At 45.9% G+C, this 9849-nt stretch overlaps 1 non-coding gene across 1 annotated transcript; it reads left to right on the plus strand.

Moving 5' to 3' along the window:
- The first annotated feature begins 364 nt into the window (after positions 1-364).
- Positions 365-499, plus strand: LOC138815459 (small nucleolar RNA SNORA43). Its single transcript, XR_011368323.1, has one exon. It is a non-coding gene; the product is annotated as a small nucleolar RNA SNORA43 (small nucleolar RNA).
- Positions 500-9849: the final 9350 nt, after the last annotated feature.

The following is a 9849-nucleotide window of genomic DNA, read 5'->3' on the forward strand; positions in this document are numbered from 1 at the left end:
GGTATGGGTTTCCTTCCACAAAGGAATAAGACCATTCTGGCACTGATTCTGTGGCCAGTCCAGTGCTAGATGGCTGACGCCTTTCACGGAGGCTTCCCACTCTCAGAAGCCACTGTTACTTGTACTCTTCCAGGTGAGGAAACCGAGGCTTCGGAAGATACAACTTGTTGAAGCTGATATCCGCTGCGCTGAAGCCAGTGCTCAAATCCAGACTCACATGACCCCGGAAGGCTTGCGCTTACCCTCCCCTCCCTCCTTCTGCTTTAGCTCAGTGTTCCAGCAGCCCTGGACGCTGTGTTTCCCTTCAAAAGTCTCTCTGGAAAATGCATACTAATAGAACTGCAGACGGCTCTGCAGACCCAGCCCTGCACCTGCTAGCATATCGCAGGTCAGGCTGCTTTGCCGCACCTGTGACACTGGGAGCAAAGAGCAAGTGGTTATTTCTACACTCAGCGTTCACAAGCCAGTGAGTGCCGGGAGGGTGGATAGCCTGACATGTCATAGAGAATGGCCACATGCCAATGTCTTATTCCTGTAACGCTAACTACTCAGAAGACTGCGGTCTAAAAGATTGGGGTTCAAAACTTGCCTGGGTAGAAAAGTCGATGAGATTGCATCTTCAAAATAGGCAGCCAAGCTGGGTGCCGGTGGCTCACGCCCTTAATCCTAACTACTCAGGAGGCTGAGATCTGAGGATCGAGGTTCAAAGCCAGCCAGGGCAGGAAAGTCTTTGAGACTCTTATCTCAAATTAACCACTCAGAAAACCGGAAGTGGAGCTGTGGCTCAAGTGGTAGAGCGCTCCCCTTGAACTGAAGAGCTGGGGGACAGCCCAGAGTTCAAGCCCCACAACCAACAACAAACAAACAAAAACCCTAGCAAAAATAAAACCTGGGCTAGTGGTGTGACTCAAGCGACAGAGCATCAGCTGTGACTGTGTGGCTCTGAGTTCAAGCCTTGGTACTGGCAAAAAGAAAAGAGGAATGCAGGTACTTCAGAGAAATGGCGAGGCCTTTGAAGACTCACACGAATCTGTGTCCACTTATTTTCTCTTAGGCATTTTCTTTACGATAAGAAGGCCTTGGTACTCAGAATGAAGACTGGGATTATGGCAGAAAGTAGTGTAAGAAATACTCTCTATATTGAGGAACTGAAAGAAGCCAAGGAGGGCCGATGAGGATGGCTGACGCAGACAGGGAAGGTTGTGGTCTTCATGATGCAGAAGAAGGACTATGTCTTTTTATAGTCCATCAAAGCTTAATGTTGAAGAAAGAATATCAGGTGCTATTCAGGATGGCAGAGAGCTAGAGACACCCCATCTCAACAAACACACCAGGGATGACCCTGCTACTGCATCCCAGCTACTGAGAGGCTTCAGTAGGAGGAGTGTACCCTTGGCAAAAGTGTAAAAGCACGAGACTCTACCTGAAAATTTAGTAAAGCAAAAAAGGGCTAGGGGCGTGAATCAGGTAGCAGACCTCCTGCCTAGCAAGTACCAGGCCGAGAGAGAGAGAGAGAGAGAGAGAGAGAGAGAGAGAGAGAGAGAGAGAGAGAGAGAGAGAGAGAGAGAGAGAGAGAGAGAGAGAGAGAGAGAGAGGCCTGGTCCTGGGGCATGCTGGGCTAGAAGAGCCTCATTTTCTGTCTCAACCGAAGGTTAATGCAGAGAAATTGCAAGATGAGATGGACATCTTCAAAAAGCCTGGCCTACCTCCTCCTCAGCTTTTCCCTCCTTTCTAAGAAAGGGGGGTATTCCTGTGCTCTGTGTACCTTGGAGCAGTCTGAAATTGAGAAAAAATTACACACACACAAATAAATAAATCTCTCCACCTAAGACAATGCTTTCCTTTAACGTAGAAGCTAAAAGGCAGGGAGAGGCCTGAACCAAGGAGAGTGCTTTCAAACTCTGGGTGTGGCCCATTAGTGGGTTCTAACTCAACTTGGTGAATTTTGATCCATCTTCCTTCCTCTCCCTTCCCTTCCTCCTCTTCCTTCCTTCTCCTTTCTTCCCTCTCTTTTCTTTCCTTTCACTAATTTTGTTTTAAAAAAATGGAATCACATAGAAAATAGCAGCCTGTACCACATAGGCTGGGAGTGAGACATATTAATATGCACACACACACACACACACACACACACACACACACACACACACACACACACACACACATGCAGAATTTCTAATGGGTTGTGGAGATTCAGTTTTCATCGTGGATTGTGGCCAAAAATTTTGAAAACTCTTAGACAAAGCATAGATGCTTTGGGCTAGAAAATAGCAACTTCCAGTGTTATGAATACATACCCAAACAGAAGGGTTTTCCAGAAGCAAAAAGATGAAAATGATCACAGTGATACCTCCCCCCCCCCACTATTAATGTATACTAATGAAAGATAACAGCATCATTTGGATGAAGAAAAAGCTAAATATATCTATACTATGTTACATGCCTCTCCTCTCTTCTCATCCCTCCCTTCCTTCTCCTTCCCTCCTGTCCCTTCCCCTCCTGACTCTTCCCCTTCCTTTTTTTTTTTTTTGAGTCTTGCTAGGAAGCAAGCCAGCCTTGAACATACTAGTGCTAGGATTCTAGATATGTGTGTCATTGCTCTTCCCCCTCCCAGTTGGTTCTTATGTCTTGACTCCTCCCCTCCCCAACCCTTTCCTGTCTTTGCTTCGACTCTGACTTCTGACTTCATAGTCACCAGCCTTCCGTGTGAGTTGCGAAGAACTGTGAAGGACTGAGCGTTCTCTCTTATTTCATCTCAATTATGAATTTAAACTGAAGCAATATAAAATATGTTTCTGTTAAACACAAGTTAATTGCTTTGATAGGACTACATTTTACTTTAACTGTTGGAAATTTTGTCGTCCAGATTGAGGTGTGCTGTAATTATAAAATACGTCCTGGTTTTCAAACATGTAATACAATAAAAAAAGAATGTAAAATATCTCATTAATAATTGACTGCAAAGTGAAATGGAAATAGCTTAGTTATACTGGTTTGGATGATATATACATATATGGTCATGATATTTTTTTGTTGGTGCTAGTCCTGGGGCTTGAACTTGGTGTGGGTGCTGTTCCTGAGCTTTTTTTTTTTTGTTCAAGCCTGGAGCTCTACCACTTAAGCCATAACTCTATGTCTGGATTTTTCTTCTTCTTCCTCCTCTTCTTCTTCCCCTTCCTCTCCTCCTCCTCCTCCTCTTCTTCTTCCTTTTTTTTTTTGGTAGCTAATTGGAGATAAGCATCTCATGGACTTTCTTGCCCAGGCTGACTTTGAACTGCAATCCTCAGACCTTAGCTTTCTCAGTCAGCCTTCTTTGTCATTCCTGGGCCTTGAACTCAGGGCCTGAGTGCTTTCTCTGAGCCTGTTTTTGCTCAGGGCTGGCACTCTACCACTGGAGCCATAGCATCATTTCTGGCTTTTTCTGAGTAGTTTATTGGAGATAAGAATCTCATGGACCTTTCTACTTGAGCTGGCTTCAAACCACAATCCTCGGATCTCAGCCTCCTGAGTAGTTAGTATTACAAGTGTGAGCCACCAGTGCCCAGCTCAATATTATTTTTATCTGTTTATTTTTACTTAAAAAAGTGGCTGATGGAAAATTTTTAATTATATTCATGGCTCCTAACTATGTATTTCAACTGGGCATCTTGGGGCCAGACATCAGAAAGAATCTCCATGAGAAGTCTTTAATATTTTCAGATGATACTCTTTTATATAATTGATATAATTAATTGACATTGTTCAACAGACATTCTTTTCATGTTCTTCTCCACTAGATCATAAGTTTCTTTATAGTTTTGAGGCCTGGAACATTGTAAGTACTCTATAAATACTTAGGAAATGAATCAATGGCTAGCCACATCAAGTTCAGAAGTGTTCGAAATAATTTTATACGCAACCTATCTTTTACATTAATTCTGGGGAGGTATAATCTTCTGGCTACATTTCTAGGCTATTATGTTGCAATGCCCAACCTGGCAGGAGGGGGTGCTGTCCAGGTAGCCCTGTGTCAAACCATTTTGTTCTTCTTAGCATCCTGTCCCTAGGAGAGTACCCCTAGGGTACAGAGCAGGAGTGAGCCTAGGCAGGTAAGCCCCAGAGGTGTGGAAGAAAGGAGGGAAGAAGGGAGGGGAGCAGGGAGCAAGAGTTTTCCCTCCTCTTTCTGCTGTAATCTGAGTGTAGCCTGCCTGCCAAGTGAATGCTTGGGTGGGAGGGAGAAGCTAGCGGGCTGTGGTGTGCCACTGGGTGGAGTTAAAATTTATAACAAGGGAGAGGCAACTGAAGAAATGAAAGATTCTTTTCTAAAAAGTTCTGCTGAAGCTAATTAAAAAAAATTCCACTCCCTCATGCTAAATGTTAAGAAACTATCCTTTTAGAATTACATCGAGTCTCAGAGTAAAGGGCAAGAAGAACAGTAGATACTTACTAAACTCTGAAAAGGAGAGCACTCTCCAGCTCCTAAAACACAGAGGTATCCCAAGTTGCTTTACTGACTTGGGTTATGAGAATATAGAATGCGGTTGTCAATGCACAGATCTTTCTGGAAAGGTGTGTACTACAGAGTAGATTTTTTTTTTTTAAAGAAAGGCTACATTCTTTTGTAGCTCCTCCCACCGAGAAACAGGCTCAATTCTGGCAGCCTTCAAATGTGGATTCCTCTAGAAAACCTGATGAAGTGGGACCTTTTCTTCTCTCTCTCTCTCTCTCTCTCTCTCTCTCTCTCTCTCTCTCTCTCTCTCTCTCTTTTGTGCCAGTACTGGGGCTTGCACTCAAGGGCCTGAATGCTGTCCCTTAGCTTTTCACTCAAGGCTGGTGCTCTACTACTGGACCCACACTTTCATTTCTGGCTTTTTTTTTTGGTGGTTTATTGGAGCTAGGAACCTCACAGATGTAACTGCCCTGGCTGGCTTTGAACTGTGATCCTTCGAGCCCAGCCTTTTGAGTAGCTAGGATTACAGGTGTGAGTTACCATTGCCTATCTGGCTTGAAGCTGAATCCTGGAAAGTGCTTGCACACGGGGATTTGCTGTGTTGGATTTTGTTGGGTCTACAATCCAACTATACACTGGAGATCCATGGCCTGTTACCCTGGTGGACCCCTTTTAGCTGCTAAACAAATAAGTGACATCATCCAGGACCCCTGGTCTTCTGATGACCCTTTTGATTAACTGCAGCCACAAAAATAACTTCCTGTCTGAGTCCCACCCAAATCACTAACCCTCAGAATGGCACACTAATAAGCCATGGTTGTTTTCAGCCCCTAAGCTTAGAAGTGGGCCTTTATTTCTTTTCATGTTGGCAGGTGGAGGACAGAGAGTAGATCTGCAGCAACGGAAGGCATTTATCTTGAGAAACCATATATATAAATACATAAAAAACAGACAGATGCATGGTGAGTGCATCTAGCACCCAGAAATTATTTGTTAAAATGATTATATTATTAGTAGAAACCAATGGTTGTAGATGATAGAAGAGGAAACAAATATAGTAACAATAACAATAACAACAACAACAACAACAACAACAACAATAATAATAATAATAATTTTTGCCAGAGAAGGGAATCGTTGGTTTTGGGGTATGGACTTGCATGAAATGTATCATATGCCAGCATCATTCCCAATGCTTCACCCACACTGACTTGTTTAATTTTCGCATTCACCTTAGAAGGCAGACACTACTAAAAATCCCCATTTCACAGATAAGGAATCCAGGCAGACAGAAGTTGCATAACTCAACTGAAGTTATGCAGATAAGAGGTGTGTCTTACAGACAGAGGATGGGCTGATTTTAAAGCAGTTTTTTTTGGGGGGGGGAGAGTTAAAACACACATATGTAGAAGAGGTAGCATTGTGTGTGTGTGGGGGGGTGCTAGGGTGTGAGGGTTTGCATTGATGGGTGGTAGAAGTCAGTTTCAGGCGAGAGCTGAAGACGGGATCTTCGGAGGCCAAAAGGCTAGGCTGAGGAATGGTGGCCCCTGTGTTAGCAGGTGGGGGGGGGGGCGGGCAGCCACTGAGGATTTCAGAGAAAAGTAAAATCATGGCAGAGGGCCAGGGAATTAATATGTGCAGGGTGAAGCCAACCAAGCTGGAGGAGCTGGAAAGCAGGTGATGAGAGAGGGAGTCCTGCCATCGTTCTGCCCCTGGCTCCGTGGTCCAAAGCTCCAGGTGATAGAATGGCAGGATGCCCTGGAAGGAAGGGGCGAGGGACTGGACTGCGCTGGGAAGCTCAACAGGACTTGGAGATGAGTGATCGGGCATCAAAGATGGAGAAACAGGACAGATAGTTGAGGACACAGGTGAGAGGTAAACGAAGGAATCATCATTCACCCACAGTTAGGCAAAAACCTAACTCAAGTTAGGAAACAACCCCCCCCCGCCCCCCGACACACACACACTGCCAGGGAATAACATTTCCATAACCAATTGCAAAACAGCCATCCATTCTGCCATATCTGCTCCTGGGACATTTGCTTGCATCTCATTAAAAAGGAAAGAGAGGTGGATGACTGATACAATTTTTCCCAAGTGGCAATTTCCATGTCCTAAGTCCTAGCATCATGTTTATAAGTGGCACTGACAAAATTGGAGGGAAAGGGAGGGGAGGGGAAAGGAGAGAGCAAGACACATCTCCTAGGATCTTAAACCCTGGGAGAGAGAAGTTGATCTTGACTCTTGGATTTCAGCTTGTCTAAGAGACAAAGGTTGGAGGGGAGGTGGGGGAGGAAGGGGAGGAGGTGCAGAGCCTCCTTGAAATCTACCTGAAAATGAATGAGCCTGAGGTAAAAGTAGGTGTTTATCTCAAGTCATTGCCTCAAATAGCTGACTACCTGTTGGAAGTGGGGTCTGATCGATGCAAAGCAGAGCAGCGGTGCGTGAGCGGTTACACAGCAGTTAGTATTGATCACAGCCAAAGGCTGCCGATAGGAATGTGGAACACACTGACAGGCGGAGAAGAGAGAAGAACGCAGCAGCCTTCGCTGGTGGCAGCCGTACAGAGGAAAGCCGATAAAAAGTCAATTCCACTTAACTGAATGGCTGCTAACTAAATATTTGGGGGGCCAGAGCCTTCCCGGAGAGCAGCTGGAGCATCTCGTTCCGGAACTGAGACATCAAGCAAGCTAGGGCTATCGACAGGTGAGCTGGGGCCTGCTGGGGGGGAGGGGGGTGTGGGAAAAGGAGAGATGGGGAGGGGGCGGTGTTTAGTCTCTGCAGGGCTGACTAGGGCATTGGAAAACCACTTCTGTTCTACTGCCCATGAGCACGGAAGGGGCAAAGGGGCAGGCTGGGAGAGGTGACTGATTAGTTGGTTCATTCTAAATGCCAGTGCATTTTCTCCACACTCCTTGGCTCCATGGCCAGTTGAGCAACAGATAAGGGCTTTAGTTTGGATGGTTCATTTTTGCAGTCGTGGGGTTTGAACTCAAGTCCTGTACTCTCACTTTTTTTTTCTTTTTTCTTTTTCCCTCAAGGCTGGCTACTTCACCACTGGAGCCACAGCTCCACTTCTGGCTTTGGCGGTTAATTGGAGAGAAGAGTCTCATGGACTTTGCTGCCTTTCAACTGGGATCTTCCAATCTCAGCCTCCTGAGTAGCTAGGATGACAGGTGTGAGCCACCAACGCCTGGCCGATGTGATTTTATGTAGATCTTCATAGCAATCTTGGGAGGTAGATGTTTCATCATGTCGACTATGGGGATGTCCAGATCAGGAAATGAAGGCTCACTCAGTTAGAATGAAGGATGGGGTACAGTTCAAATTCCACCCTTCCACTTGTGAATTAAATTTAAGTACCACAAATTAAGATTGTTTTGGGACTTAACCAGGTACATCATAATAGCTCCATCCCTGCTAACATGGACATCATTCATTCACAATCAGATGTGTACTGAGCATCTACAAAGCACAGTGGCTTATGTCTGTCATCTGAGTTACTCAGGAGGCTGAGATCTAAGGATCATGGTTCAAAGCCAACCAAAGCAAGAAAATTCACTAGACTCTTATCTCCAGTTAACTACAAAAAATAAAAAATAAAAATCTGGGAGTGCTGCTGTGGTCTGGTGGTAGAGTGCTAGCCTTCAGCACAAAAGCTCAGGGATAGCACCCAGGCTCTGAGTTCAAGCCTCAGGAAAAAAAAGAAAGAGGCTGGGAAGGTGGCTCAGTGGTAGAGCACTTGCCTTGCATGCTCGAGGCCCTGGGTTCGATTCCTCAGCACCACATAAGAAAAAAGAAAAAAGCCGGAAGTGGCACTGTGGCTCAAGTTGGTAGAGTGCTAGCCTTGAGCTGAAGAGCTGAGGGTCAGCACCCAGGCCCAGAGTTCAGGCCCCACGACCGGACCCCCCCCCAAAAAAAAAAAAAGAAAAAAAAGAAAGAAAGGAAGGAAGGAAGGAAGGAAGGAAAAAGAAAAAAGCACACAAGGAAATCACATCTCATCTATACTGCTTTTGTTTGTTGCTTTTTTGAGGCTCAGTATGTAGCACAGCCCGGTTGGCCTCCAATTCCCAGTCCTCCTGCCTCAGCCTCTGCCAGGCTCATATGTATGTGTCACCATACCTAGCTTCCATGCTGCTTTGAAAGGTATCTGTATATTGTCCACCGTGCCAAATGCTTACAGCGCGTGAGGAGAAAGGATCTCAAGCCAAACGGAGGCACGACAGAGGGAGCAGAGGGGGCTCTCCTGGTGCGGATGGGCATCAGAGGCCAGTCTTGGGCCTTCTGAATGATAGCTGTAGTCTCCTCCAGCCTACAGGGGGCGGTCTGGGCAGCAGGGCAAGTATCTTAGGTAAGAGAAGCCTTTGGAGAGTGGGGGTCATTCATGATGCCAAGGACCCTCACAATGATGACATGTCCATTATGATGGACAGAAGGAGGGTGGTCAGGGATTAATGACCACAGCTGGAGGTTGGCATTTACCGGGACTAATCTATAGGTCCCATGCAACCCCTAGGAGGGAAGAAAAACTGCTCACTTCTTAGGACCTGACATCCCTTGAGGTCCCTTAGGACAAAGCGGCCTTTACCAACCAAATCCTTTCACCTCCTTCCTTGTGGCCCACCCAACCCCCCTCCCCACCACCCCCAACATACTGCCAAAATGGCCACCCTAGACAGATGGCTGGTGAGGAAACTGGGCCAGCAGAGAGGTTACGCTGTATTGCAGGTTTCAGTCCATACACTGAGCTCTTCGGGAGACCGTTTTGAAATGTTGCTGAGTAACGACCCTTCTAAGTACCTTAATTTAGTGGGTCATCCGGGCTGTCTGCTTGTCAAATGCTAGTCACTTGACAAATGCATTCCATTTATCGACATATCAATGTATTGATGTGTGTGTGTGTGTGTGTGTGTGTGTGTGTGTGTGTGTGTGTGTGTGTCCCACTTTCTGGATGTGTGCAGAAGCGCATGCGCAGATTAGCTTGAGTCCCAATACTTAACGCGTAGCAACTTTTAATAAACCCCATTCCTTTAGGTAGTTGGCTTAATATTTTTAAGTATGGTTTTAATTACCATCCTCCTCATGTTTAAGGCAAAAACCAGGAAAGGAGAGAAAAACATGTAACCTATAAGCATTGCCAGGAATTCAACTCTGAGAAGAAGGAGGCCAGAATTCCAGGGTGTAGACGCTGGGGCTCTCCCCAAATTGCTTCTCAGGGTATGAACCACCCTCACCCCACCCCACCCCACCCCACCCCAAAGTAAGAAACAAAACAACAACAATAAATTCACTGACTTTCCTGGGTTCTCTTATCCCAGCATGGACTGTAACCAGTGATCTCTGGGCTTTCCCAGCAATGCGTGTTATGGAAGGGATCAGAGCGGTGGGTGCGTTTACAGTTCCGAAGGTGAACTCCTCAC

Source organism: Dipodomys merriami, unplaced genomic scaffold (genome assembly GCF_024711535.1).
Source record: "Dipodomys merriami isolate MVZ:Mamm:240054 unplaced genomic scaffold, mDipMer1.0.p SCAF_64, whole genome shotgun sequence".
NCBI lineage: Eukaryota > Metazoa > Chordata > Mammalia > Rodentia > Heteromyidae > Dipodomys > Dipodomys merriami.